The sequence below is a fragment of the Delphinus delphis genome, chromosome 4, assembly GCF_949987515.2.
Source record: "Delphinus delphis chromosome 4, mDelDel1.2, whole genome shotgun sequence".
Lineage (NCBI taxonomy): Eukaryota > Metazoa > Chordata > Mammalia > Artiodactyla > Delphinidae > Delphinus > Delphinus delphis.
The window spans coordinates 63,968,605-63,980,069 of NC_082686.1; the positions used below are offsets into that span (position 1 = coordinate 63,968,605).

Genomic DNA, 11,465 nt, shown 5'->3' on the forward strand with positions numbered 1-11,465 from the left:
TTACTTCATCAGAGAGATCCTCCTGGAACACATTCTCTAAAGTAGCAACACGCTTGTTAGTTTGTAAACTGGCCCCCATACATGGAGGACAAGGAGACATGGAAGAAAGAGGCAGATGACTCCAGATTGGTAGGTGGCAGCAAGGGAACTTATACACAAAGCTTGTCTTCAGCGGCTGAAAGATGAGCAGATCTCCACACCTGCCTGCCAGAATCTTAAAAGTTTACATAGAGGCTTTAACTCAGTTCCGTCCGGTGTACTCAGATGGTCTCAACAACGCATTGCTCTCTCAAGGCTGCGTCCTTGAAAACGGCTCCAGCTGTGGGAATGGTGGGCAGAATGTATATTTCAGAGACAGAGGAGGGGTGAGATGCCTCTGATTGCCTGGGTCAACCAGGGGCCATGTCCTTTCAATGATCTCCTCCACAACCTTCACCCTCTGCTTTATAATTTTTTTTTCTTAAACCAACTTCTTACTACTCGATGTTATCTTTTGTATCTGAAACTTCCTGCTCCACAAGGGTAGGTACTTTTTCTGTTGGTCCACTGACAGAAACTCTTAGCACATTGTTACTGCTCAGCAAATATTTGTGAAATGTCTGGATGAAGTGGACTGTTTCTTGCGAGGTGGCACAGACAATTTAGGAGTACTTGTATTGGTTACTTACATACTTTGAAATTATACATTTGTTTTAAGTTTTGATGAAAATAATTTATCGTTAATGTGACAGAATTAATTTTTATTTTATGTACACAAGAAGGGATTTAAGAAATTTTCTTGTGTCTCCTTCACATCCTTATTTACTTTACTGAGCAGGAGAGAAAAGGGTGAGGTTAATGGAAGCACACCAAAAACAGAATCTCTTTCACTACTCTGCTTATCTTTACCAAAGTCTTCTCCTTAGGAGGGTCACAGAATCACGCATCAAAGTGTCTTGACAAGAAAAATAAAAATAAAATGTTGAGAATCTTTTTTTTTCAAACTAGTGTTTCCTTGACTTCATGCTTGACATGGACATTGACATGAGGACTCCTTTAAAATTACAGCCCCCTCAAAATTCTTGGCCCATAACTATGGACATCACTGCACTTAACATTCCTAAAGATCAAACTTCTACTTAGTGACATATTTATAAAAAGAACCTAATATGGTTATTAACACACAGTAGAAACACACAGTATTCAGAAATGTCCTTCCCTCACCCTTACCATGATTTTCTCAGCTGTGACAAAGACAAAGGAAATGCTAGTAAGTTATAATTGTTACCAATCTACCCTCCTTTTAGTGTCCTCTTTAGGCCAAGTCAGGCTCTCCTTTATTGGGAAGATTCCAAGTATAAGTAAAGTGGGAAAGGATATTAACAAAATGACTAATGTTACCCATACAATAAAGGCTAAGGTGTAGGAGGACGGGGAGGGTCTAAAGTTTATGGAGGCTGGGTAGGTGGAGAGAACTACTAAGTTGAAAGATGAGGAGATGACACCTGAAAGCAACGGGGAGTGGTAGTTGCCAGAAAAGTGAAATAATTAGCAAACCATTGGAAGAGAGGCTTTCTAGAAGTTTGGGAAGCACTGTAATTGGAATACCCTTTGTGAAGTTTTTTGAGAGAGTTTATAGTCAAGATTCAAACTGCTCCTAATTATACTTTTGTCACCAAATTTTAGTTTTTGTTTGTTTTAACTGTAATTCTTTACTTAGGCCATGCTTAAAGTAAGAGCAAGCCAACCTGCCTTCACCTGGCCCTATTCAAATTCTCTAAGTAACTTGGGTGGGCAATACAAAGCTGAATTTGGAAATATTCCTGGAATTATCCTACATGAATGCCACTCAAACAAGAAGGAAATTCTTAACAATTGGTTGGCAAAGAGCAAAAGGTATTATAAATACACATCTTGTCTCTCTTTGTAGAGGCTTATAAAATGTTGACAAAAATATGTCTAGTACCTCATCATCTGATACACTGCCCAATAAAAAAGGAAGCCAGAGTGGCTAAGATGATATGCCATAAAGAACTGAGGCTGTGAGGAAAGAAAAAGGTATTCAGATCCAGTATATATAATGTGAAGGGACAGTTTGTTTTACAAGTTTATAGAGTGAAAGGAAATACTCATGAAAGGTTTTGACATGAAGAGCCAAAGAAATTAGAATTTTAGAAGTTTTGTGATCTGTTGGTCTTTTCAAAAGAGACTATTAAATGGCCAAATAGTTTTTACTTTTTTAAATCCCTTTACAAATTTTTAAAAAAATTTTATTTATTTATGGTATGCGGGATCTTCGTTCCCCAACCAGGGATTGAACCCATGTCCCCTGCAGTGGATGTGTAGAGTCTTAACCACTGGACCGCCCCGGAAGTCCCTAATTACGTTTTTTTTTTTTAAAAATGAGTCTCTACTGAGATTGGCTGCGAGGAAAGATCCAAGTAGCCTGACTTGATGCATGTTACAAAGAAAAAAGCATGTTTTTCTTTTTTAATCTCCTTTTCATTCCGTTTTATCACCTACAAATAGATTTTCAGAGGGTCAATTTTGCTTATCTATCCACAGAGTCTATGACAATATCAAGTGCATAATACTCGTTCAATGGATTAACTAATGAGTGACTGAGTTAATCTAATTTTTACAGAGGAAGAACACACCAATTGACCGCTGTTGTCTATATTGACAGGACTCATTTATTCTGGACACTTAAGAGACCTAGAATATTTTGTTTTCAATTTTCTGACAAGAAAGGCACACATTGAAAAAGAATCAGGAATTATGAATGATGTCCATGTTAAAGAGTGGTCAACTGAGTGGCTATTCATATGTTTATTAGAAATTTGGTTTCTCGCCATTTTATTTCCATCCAGTCACCAGTGGAAGAGATACTCATAAATATTTTACTGAATAGCTTTCATTTTAACATAAGCAGTAAGTTGGAGAGCAGATGCTTCCACATCTACAGGATTGGCTTTGTGATGAAGCCAAATGCCAGGGCTGCTTTGGCAAGAACTTTAATACTGGCCAGGTCTCAGGATCAACTGTCCTCATCAGGATTTATTTTTTTTCAAGTTATCATATAATAACTTTAAATCTTGTATTGACTAGTCTGAAGAAAGCCCTTCAAATTCTCAACCAAAACCAGCATAATTTGGGGATAATTACTTGACAGCTCCCTTTCTGAACCCCGGACCATGCTATATATCCTCTCTTCAGCCTTACTCTTCAGAGGTCACTTTCTCACCATCACTCCGACTCACATAACACCTTCTAGCCTTTAGTGATTCCAGTGATTGATGTGGGAAGCTCTGGTCCAAGTTAAATTCCACACTATCTCCTTTCTCCCTCTGCAGGGTCTTTGCTTCTTCCTTTCACCTGACATAGCTCAATTAATTCTACCTTGGGCAATTTTTATTTTAGACCCGTTAAAGGTATTTTATACCTGTTAAAGGCTGGCAGTGTACTATATTTGGTCACACAGTTTTCTGAGGGCAATGACACAGGGGACATTCAAGCTGAATTAAATTCTTCATATTTGATGTGAGTTTTTTGCCACAAATTCCTGGTCTTACCCTGGCGAGATGGACTGTATCATAAATCAAATATAGTGGCTTAAACAAATAAGTTTATTTTTCCTACATAAGAAGCCCAGAAGTAGTTGATTGCAGGATTGTTTCAGTAACTCAGCAATCAGGGATGACTCCATTTAGCCTTCTCATTGTGGTTGCAAGATGGTTGCAGAGGCTCTTGCCATCATATCATATTTGGCCAAGAAAAATAAAGAAGAAAGCAGCAGCAGCACTAGCAGATGTCCATTCCACTTGCATGTCATTAGCCAGAAGTCTGTCACATGGCCAACACTGATAGGATGTTACTTGGGCCAATCTACAATGTCTGCCACACTCCTATTTACCACTTTCCATTAAGGTCTAGGCTTAAAGTTCCTGCCTTAATATTTTGCTCAGCCCTCCAGAACTGAGGGCATTTCTGAAACACGAGGTCTTCTCCATCTTAACTAATCTAGTGGCAGGAAAAAGAACTCAAACAAAAAAGAAGGGGGATATTTGTACCGTTTCATTTCTCCCACCAAGTCCACCACTACCAACCACCATAAAAGCACATTTATTGAATCCTTGATGCTCTCATTTGGTTCCTCACATAACGGTGTCCATCTTCTCTAAGGAAGAGAACTCACTTCTGGAAATAGGAAAGGCTCACCTCAAAATGATATTCTGAATGTAGTATTTGAAGCTTAGAGAATGTCAGTTCCAAGCACCAGGGCATTGTTTAGAATTGTTCACATCATATCTGGTTTTTATCCTGGTTCTCAATAATATTGAAGGACCAGCATGTCACAGAAAAACAATTCACTTTTCTAAATTTCAAGGACAGATTAATATTTTACCTGAATTTCAAAACAAACAAAAATTGTCCAGTCTAGGAATTTGGCCTTTAGTGTGTTCTTTTCCTCCAACTTTTTATTTTAGAAAATTTGCTAAAAGGTAACAACAAACACCCTTATATCCTTCACTTATATTCAACACTTTTTAACATTTTACCATCTCTAAATATTTAAGCATTTAGCTCCTAAGACCCAAGATGTTCCCTTATATAATCGCAATACAATGCTTATATTAAAGAAATTTATTATTGATCTGTTGTTACTATCATATCTTGTGCATATTCTAATTTCTCTTATTATTCCAATAATGTTCCATATGTCTTTTTCCTCCTCTCCAGGGCTCAATCAATGCATTTAATTGCTATAACTCTCTAGTCTACTATAATCAAGACTGTTTTTATTTTCTCTTGCGTGACACTGATATTTTTGAGAAAAGTAAGCCATTTGTTTGCAGAATGTTTCTCATATGTATTTGATTGTTTGCTCATGAGTAGATTCACGTTAAGCATCTTTAACAAGAATACTACACAGGTGGTTTTGTATCATTCTCAGTGCATCATATCAGGAGATGGAGATGTCATTTTGTCCTGCTACTAGTGATATTAAATTTGATCATTTGGTAAAGGTCGAGTTCACCAAATTTCTCTTCTGTAGTATTATCTTCTCCCTTTATAATTCATAACTAATCTCTGAGGTCATATGTTGAGACCACGCAACTATCCTGCTCCTCAACAATCTTAAACCCAATGGTTTTAGCATCCATTGAAGATTGATTCCTGAATCAATTCCTAAAATTTTGGTTGCAAAATGATGATTTTCCAATTTTATCACTCCTCCTATATTTATTAGATGGCATTTTTCTATAAAAAAAGATTTTCCTTCACTCCCTTCTCCCTTGGCCCTTTGAAAATTAGCTAGTATTATTATAGTTCATGGATTCATTCCTTTTCCATGTATTATAAATCATTTCCATCATTATTTATTTTGAGGCTCTAATTATCCTAAATTTAGCCAATGGAGCCTCTTCAAACAAGATTTTATGTCCTCTTGAAATACTCCTATCAACTTTTGAGAACTTTTACTCTCTGACATAACAAAATGCATCAGACCCACCTTGTTTCCCTGGACACAGACCCAGAGCCAGCCATTATCCAAGGAGCTCTGGCTCCTTTTAGAGAATGGTACTTATAAAAGTCAAGATCTAGGTGCTAAGTATGCTCACTGCTACTGAAGTACCATTTATCAGTGGACAGAGCTAGGAAATATGTATCTTAAAAATCATTAACTCATATTGATAACTTCAATTCAAATTTAACACTTACAGTGTTCTTCTGTTCCTCTCATTCCACATTTACTTCCTTTTTCCACAGTTGGAAATGAATGTAGTACCATCAATATCAATATATTTACTTATTTGTTCACTCATAAAATGTTTGAGAAACAGTTTCAGACTTACTACAACCATACTACCACCACTAACTAAATGTATTAAAGGTCAAGATTTCCTTTTGTCCTTGGAATATATCCCACTGGGAATATAGTCAGAGTATGATCAATTTGATATGCAATTATATATTTTCTCATATTTGCATTCAATTTTAGAGTTTTTGCAGTTCTTTGTTGAATTAATATTTCTTGAATAGGAAAATAATAACATGGTTCAAGTCAAATCTATATAAAAATGCTTAATAAAGTTTCATTCTTTTTCCTATATTTTTCTAATCTGTTTCCACATATCTTCTGTAGGTAACAAATTTAATCATTCTCTGGTTTATCCTTCCTGTGTTTATTTTACAAAAATAAGTAGATACATCTCCATAAACACAAACATACACATTTTTATTTCCCCTTTTTTCACAGATATATATACCATATTTCTGCTTAAACTATATCACTTAGAGTTTCTCAAATTCTTTTTATATTTGTGTATTATTTAATTCTGTGGATACACTTTTGTTGATTAGCCTAATCACGAATTATTGGACATATAGGTAACTTTCCAATAATCTGTTGCTATAAATAATGTCATAATGAGTAAGTAATGCATTTTGTATGAGTGTGTTACTAAAGGCGTACCTTTAGGGTAAATTTCTAGAACTGATTTCTAGGTCAAATGGTGTGCAGTTTTGTTATATATTGCCAAATGTTCCTCCATAGGAGTTATACAATTTAACATTTCTAGCATCAGTATAAAAAAGTACTTATTTCCCCACAGTCTGAGCAACAACAAAGTGTGTAGTCAAACTTCTAAAATTTTCCCAATCTAATCAGAAATGAAGCTTTAATTCAAGGTAGTTTTAATCACATTTATAGTAGTATGGATGAAGTTGTACACCTTTTCAAGAATTTAAAGGCCATTTTCTCATATCTTATGCTGCTAGGTCTTTGTCTCCTTATTTTTTTCCTTTTTTTAAGGACTTTCTATTTCTTGATTTCTTATAGTTCTTTATATTTTTCAGAAGTTAGCTCTTAGGATAAATGTTATACAAATACTTTCCCCCAGTTTGTAATTTATATTTTAATTGTATTTTTGGCTCTTTGTTTTCTAGGCAAAAATTGCTTCTTTATGTTTTATATTTACTGGTCTAATAAAAGAAATTGCATCAGGATTTTGAGACTCAAGTAGAAAGCTTTGCCTTTATCCAGATTATAAGGAAATGTATCCATGTTTTCTTCTACTCCATGTATGGTTTCTTTAAAAAAAGAGAGATTTAGACTTCTGATACTTTTGGAATTCACTTTTGTGTAATCTATGAAACATAAATTTGATACTGCTCTTCCAAATGACTATGCAGATGGCCAGTTGCATTTATTAATAAGCCTATATTTTCTACAGTGACTAAGGTGTCATCTTTATCCTATTGTATTTGGGTTTATTTCAGAACTTTCTATTCTGTTCTACTGTTCTTTCCATCCATTAATATGCCAATACATAACTGTTTTGATTATAGAAAGTTTATAATATGTTTCAGTATCTGATAAGTATGCACTGCCCTGCCACTCTATGCTCTTCTCCAAGATTTCATCATTATTCTTGCATGTTTACTTTTCCACGTGAATTTTTCCATATTAACTTCTGTAGCTACAAATTTAAATTATGTGAATTTTTATTGAAATTGCATTAGGCTCATATATTAACTTAAAGAAAAATGACATGCATGTGATATTGAACCCAAAAACAAGGAATGTTTTTGCTTTTGCAAATCTACATTTGTGTCTTTTGTGGTTTTTCCTGCCTTTTTTATATGTTGTTGCAGTTTAAAAGGGATTCTTTCCTATTATATCCTTTTTACTGGCTATCGTTTGTGCAGTTGAAAGCTATTGGTTTTTCTATGTTAATTTTTATATCCTATTACTTAATAGAATGTTTATTATATGAGTTTTTTTTAAATAACTTATTCCCTTGCATTGTCAGATCACTGTCAAATCATTTGCAAACAGGTGTAGTTTTCCTTCTTCTTTTCCATTTTTATCTATATTCCCATACAATGTTAAATAATAGTGGGGAAATAGGCATCTATGCCTTGTTCTTGATCTCAGTATGATTGCTTCTATCATGTGTGTGCATGTGTGCGTTCTTATTCCATTAAATATTATCAGATAAATGTGTATCCACTGTGTCAAGCCCTTCCAAGTAACTATGATTTTTCTCCCTGGAATTAATATGAAGAAATTGTCTTCATTGATATGAAGATATATGTTAATAGATTTGCAAATATTAAGACATCCTTACATTTTAAGAATAAATCTCACTTGGTCATAATGTATTATTTTCCTATATACCTGTTCAATTCCGTTTGTTAATATTTTATTTAGCATATTTACATCAATGTTCACAAGGAATATTTGGGGGTTTTTTTTGTCTTGTTTTGTTTTCTGCTACCATCAAATTCAGGAACTAATGTTATATTTGTCTCATGAAGTAATTTGAAAGTTTCTGTTCACTTCTGAAGCTCGAGAAAAATTTATATAGCATTAGGATCATCTAGATGTTAACCATTTCATACAATGCCCCGTTGGAAACACCTAGATGGGGTACTTTTTGTTGGGGGAATTTTTTTTTTTTTATCTTTCACTATTCTCCTGTGAAACTAGTCTATTTCACCTCTTTCTGCAATGGAATTATTTTTACTTAATTGAACGTTCCTAGGAAACTTTATTTCTTACCTAAGTTTACAATGTATCTGCATAGAGTTACACAAAGTATTCTGCTATGACTTTTATTATTTCTCTGTCTCTCTAGCTATTTTTTCTTGTAGTTACTTATTTTGTACATATGTGATTTATTGCTTTCTTTCTTTATTAGGTTACATGTCTGTTTTTGTTAACTTTTTAAAAAATAACTTTTTGTTTTGTTTTGTTTTTTTACCACAATAGCAAATAATCAAACTATAATATGGACTAAGGAACTGAATAGACATTTATCCAAAAAAGACATACAAATGACCAATAGGTACATGACAAGTTACTCAACATTACAAAAGATGTAAGGTACAGGATGACCAAAATTAGCACAGCTGTAGGATGTATATCAAAGTTGTTAAGGCAGTAAATCCTACAAATATTCATCGCAAGAAGAAAAACTTTTTTCTGATAATCATTTCATAATGTGTGTAAGTCATATCACTACCCTGCAAACTCTGATATCATTACACAAGAAAAATATTTAAAAGGTAAAAACTAAAAGTGCAAAATTAGCAAAGAGTACAAACTACTACTGTTTTACCTTTAGAATTATTTTATTAAATCTTAAAGGTACAACAGTTTCTTAACTCTACACATGAACTAATTTTCTTTAAAAGAATGATGTTATGTCTCATTACACCATGATTCTAGCTAACAGTTTTACAAAATTTTGAGAAAAATCTTGAAAAAGGATTCAAATATCATCCAAAACTTTGAAATTTAACATTATCAAAGGGGATGCTTCCACATTCTTACAGAGACCACTGGAGAGACAACAATTCAAAAGCTAAGAAACAGTCTCAAAAGCATTTTTTCATACGATCTTTCCTCCACAGAAAGGTATTGTTCTTACATAATCGAGTCTACTCACAAAATGGCTCTCTGTACCTGCTCTGGTGTCTTCTGCCATATCACTGCATATTTATGCATGACTGAGGTAAGAGTTTCCTGAACACTGTTATTTCGATAACCTAAAGCTCTTCTGTTACCTCTGGGCTCTCAATGTCTATTTATACAGTCAAGCCCACGGCAAATAGAAGCTTAGTATCGGCTGGTCTCTGCATAACGCTCACGTCTTCCACCGCCTCCTGGACCATAGTTTCCTCCACCGTATGATCCTCCCACGTTCCTGCTATACCACTCAGCTTTCCATTCTTCAGTAAATCGTACTTAGAAGGTTTCTGCTTATAATTTCCCAAATCATTGTAATTATGACTTCCATAATTTCTTCATCCATAGCTGTCAAAACCACCTCTGGAGGCCCCATCCAGGTCACCATATCGAGATCCTCTACCACCGTATCCTCCTCATCCTCCTCCATAACCAGGGCTAACCCCCAAATTGCCACCTCCAGATCCTCCTCCACACCATGATAGCCATCCCCAAATGTATGTCCTCTTCCATATCCACCAGGTCCTCCTCCAAGTTTCCTTCCTCATCCTGGTCCTGCTCCTACATTTCCACCACCACCAGGAGAGTCTCCAAAACCAACGTTGCCTCCTCTTCTACCTCTAGAACTTTGGACTCCCTGCATTTTAGGTCGAGACAAGGCCTTTCTTACTTCTGCATGATGACCATTGATGCTATAGTATTTCTGCAACACAAGCTTATCCATGGGATCATGGTCATTAAAAGTGACAAATCCAAAGCCTCTTTTCTTTCCAGACTCCCTATCAGTAATTATCTCAATGGCATTGATTTTTCCATATTTCTCAAAGTAATCTCTAAGATGATGCTCTTCAGTATCTTCTTCAATTCCACCAACAAACAGCTTCTTCATGGTGATAAGAGCCCCCAGCTTTCCATAGTCCTCTCTTGGGACAGCACGTTTGGGTGCAACCGTTTTCCCATCAATGGAATGAGGTCTGGCAGCCATGGCAACATCCATCTCAGCCATGGATGAAAACGTGACAAAACCAAATCTTCCTGGTTTGGGGCTGGCAGGATGCCTTATTAACACACAGTCTATAAGGTTTCCCCGTTGCTTGTAGTAGTTCCTCAGACTTTCTTCCATGGATTCAGAGCTTAAGCCACCAATAAAGAGTTTACAGAATTTTCCTTTTCTTTCTTATTCCTCTCCAAAGGAACAGATGTTGAAGTTTTCTTCATCGCAGGCTTACTCGCTCGAGCCATTTTCCCGAAGCTGAGGGGGATGAGGGAGATCTCCAAAGACTAACATGAACTGGAGGGTCCCGACGAACCTCCGCTGGTGAGAAACGAACCTCCGCTGCTCCAGCAACAACACATGTAGGTGCACCTCCACCGGGGATCTGGTGATGCTGCTACTGCTCTGGAGCCGCTGCCACCCTCGAACCAATCTTGAGCAACTTTCAGTTTTCCTGCAAAACGTCATTTTGAACCGAGTGACCTTTCCTGATCCAGTAAACAAACTTCTTATTACATTTCCTCTACATTGATTTTTTTCTGAACTTTTAATTTTCTCTGAATTGTTATCTATTTTTTAAAATAAATTTATTTATTTATTTTTGGCTATGTTGGGTCTTCGTTTCTGTGCGTGGGCTTTCTCCAGTTGTGGCGAGTGGGGGCCACTCTTCATTGCGGTGCGTGGGCCTCTCCCGTTGCGGAGCACAGGCTCCAGATGCGCAGGCTCAGTAGCTGTGGCTCACGGGCCCAGCCGCTCCGCGGCATGTGGGATCCTCCCGGACCAGGGCACGAACCCGTGTCCCCTGCACTGGCAGGTGGATTCTTAACCACTGCACCACCAGGGAAGACCCTGTTATCTATTTTTGATAGAGTTTTCCTCACTAAATTGGATATCCAATGAAGAGATCACTAATGTGGACTTTAAAAGTTTATATCAAAATACTTACCTATTGCTTTGCCCTTACAATGAGTTCAGATATCTTTTTTGAAAGAAACTATTCAGACTACAAAAAGG

General features: G+C 36.1%; 1 pseudogene; it reads right to left on the minus strand.

The window, feature by feature from the left end:
• Positions 1-9,607: 9,607 nt before the first annotated feature.
• LOC132424398 (heterogeneous nuclear ribonucleoproteins A2/B1 pseudogene) lies at positions 9,608-10,699 on the minus strand (annotated as a pseudogene).
• Positions 10,700-11,465: the final 766 nt, after the last annotated feature.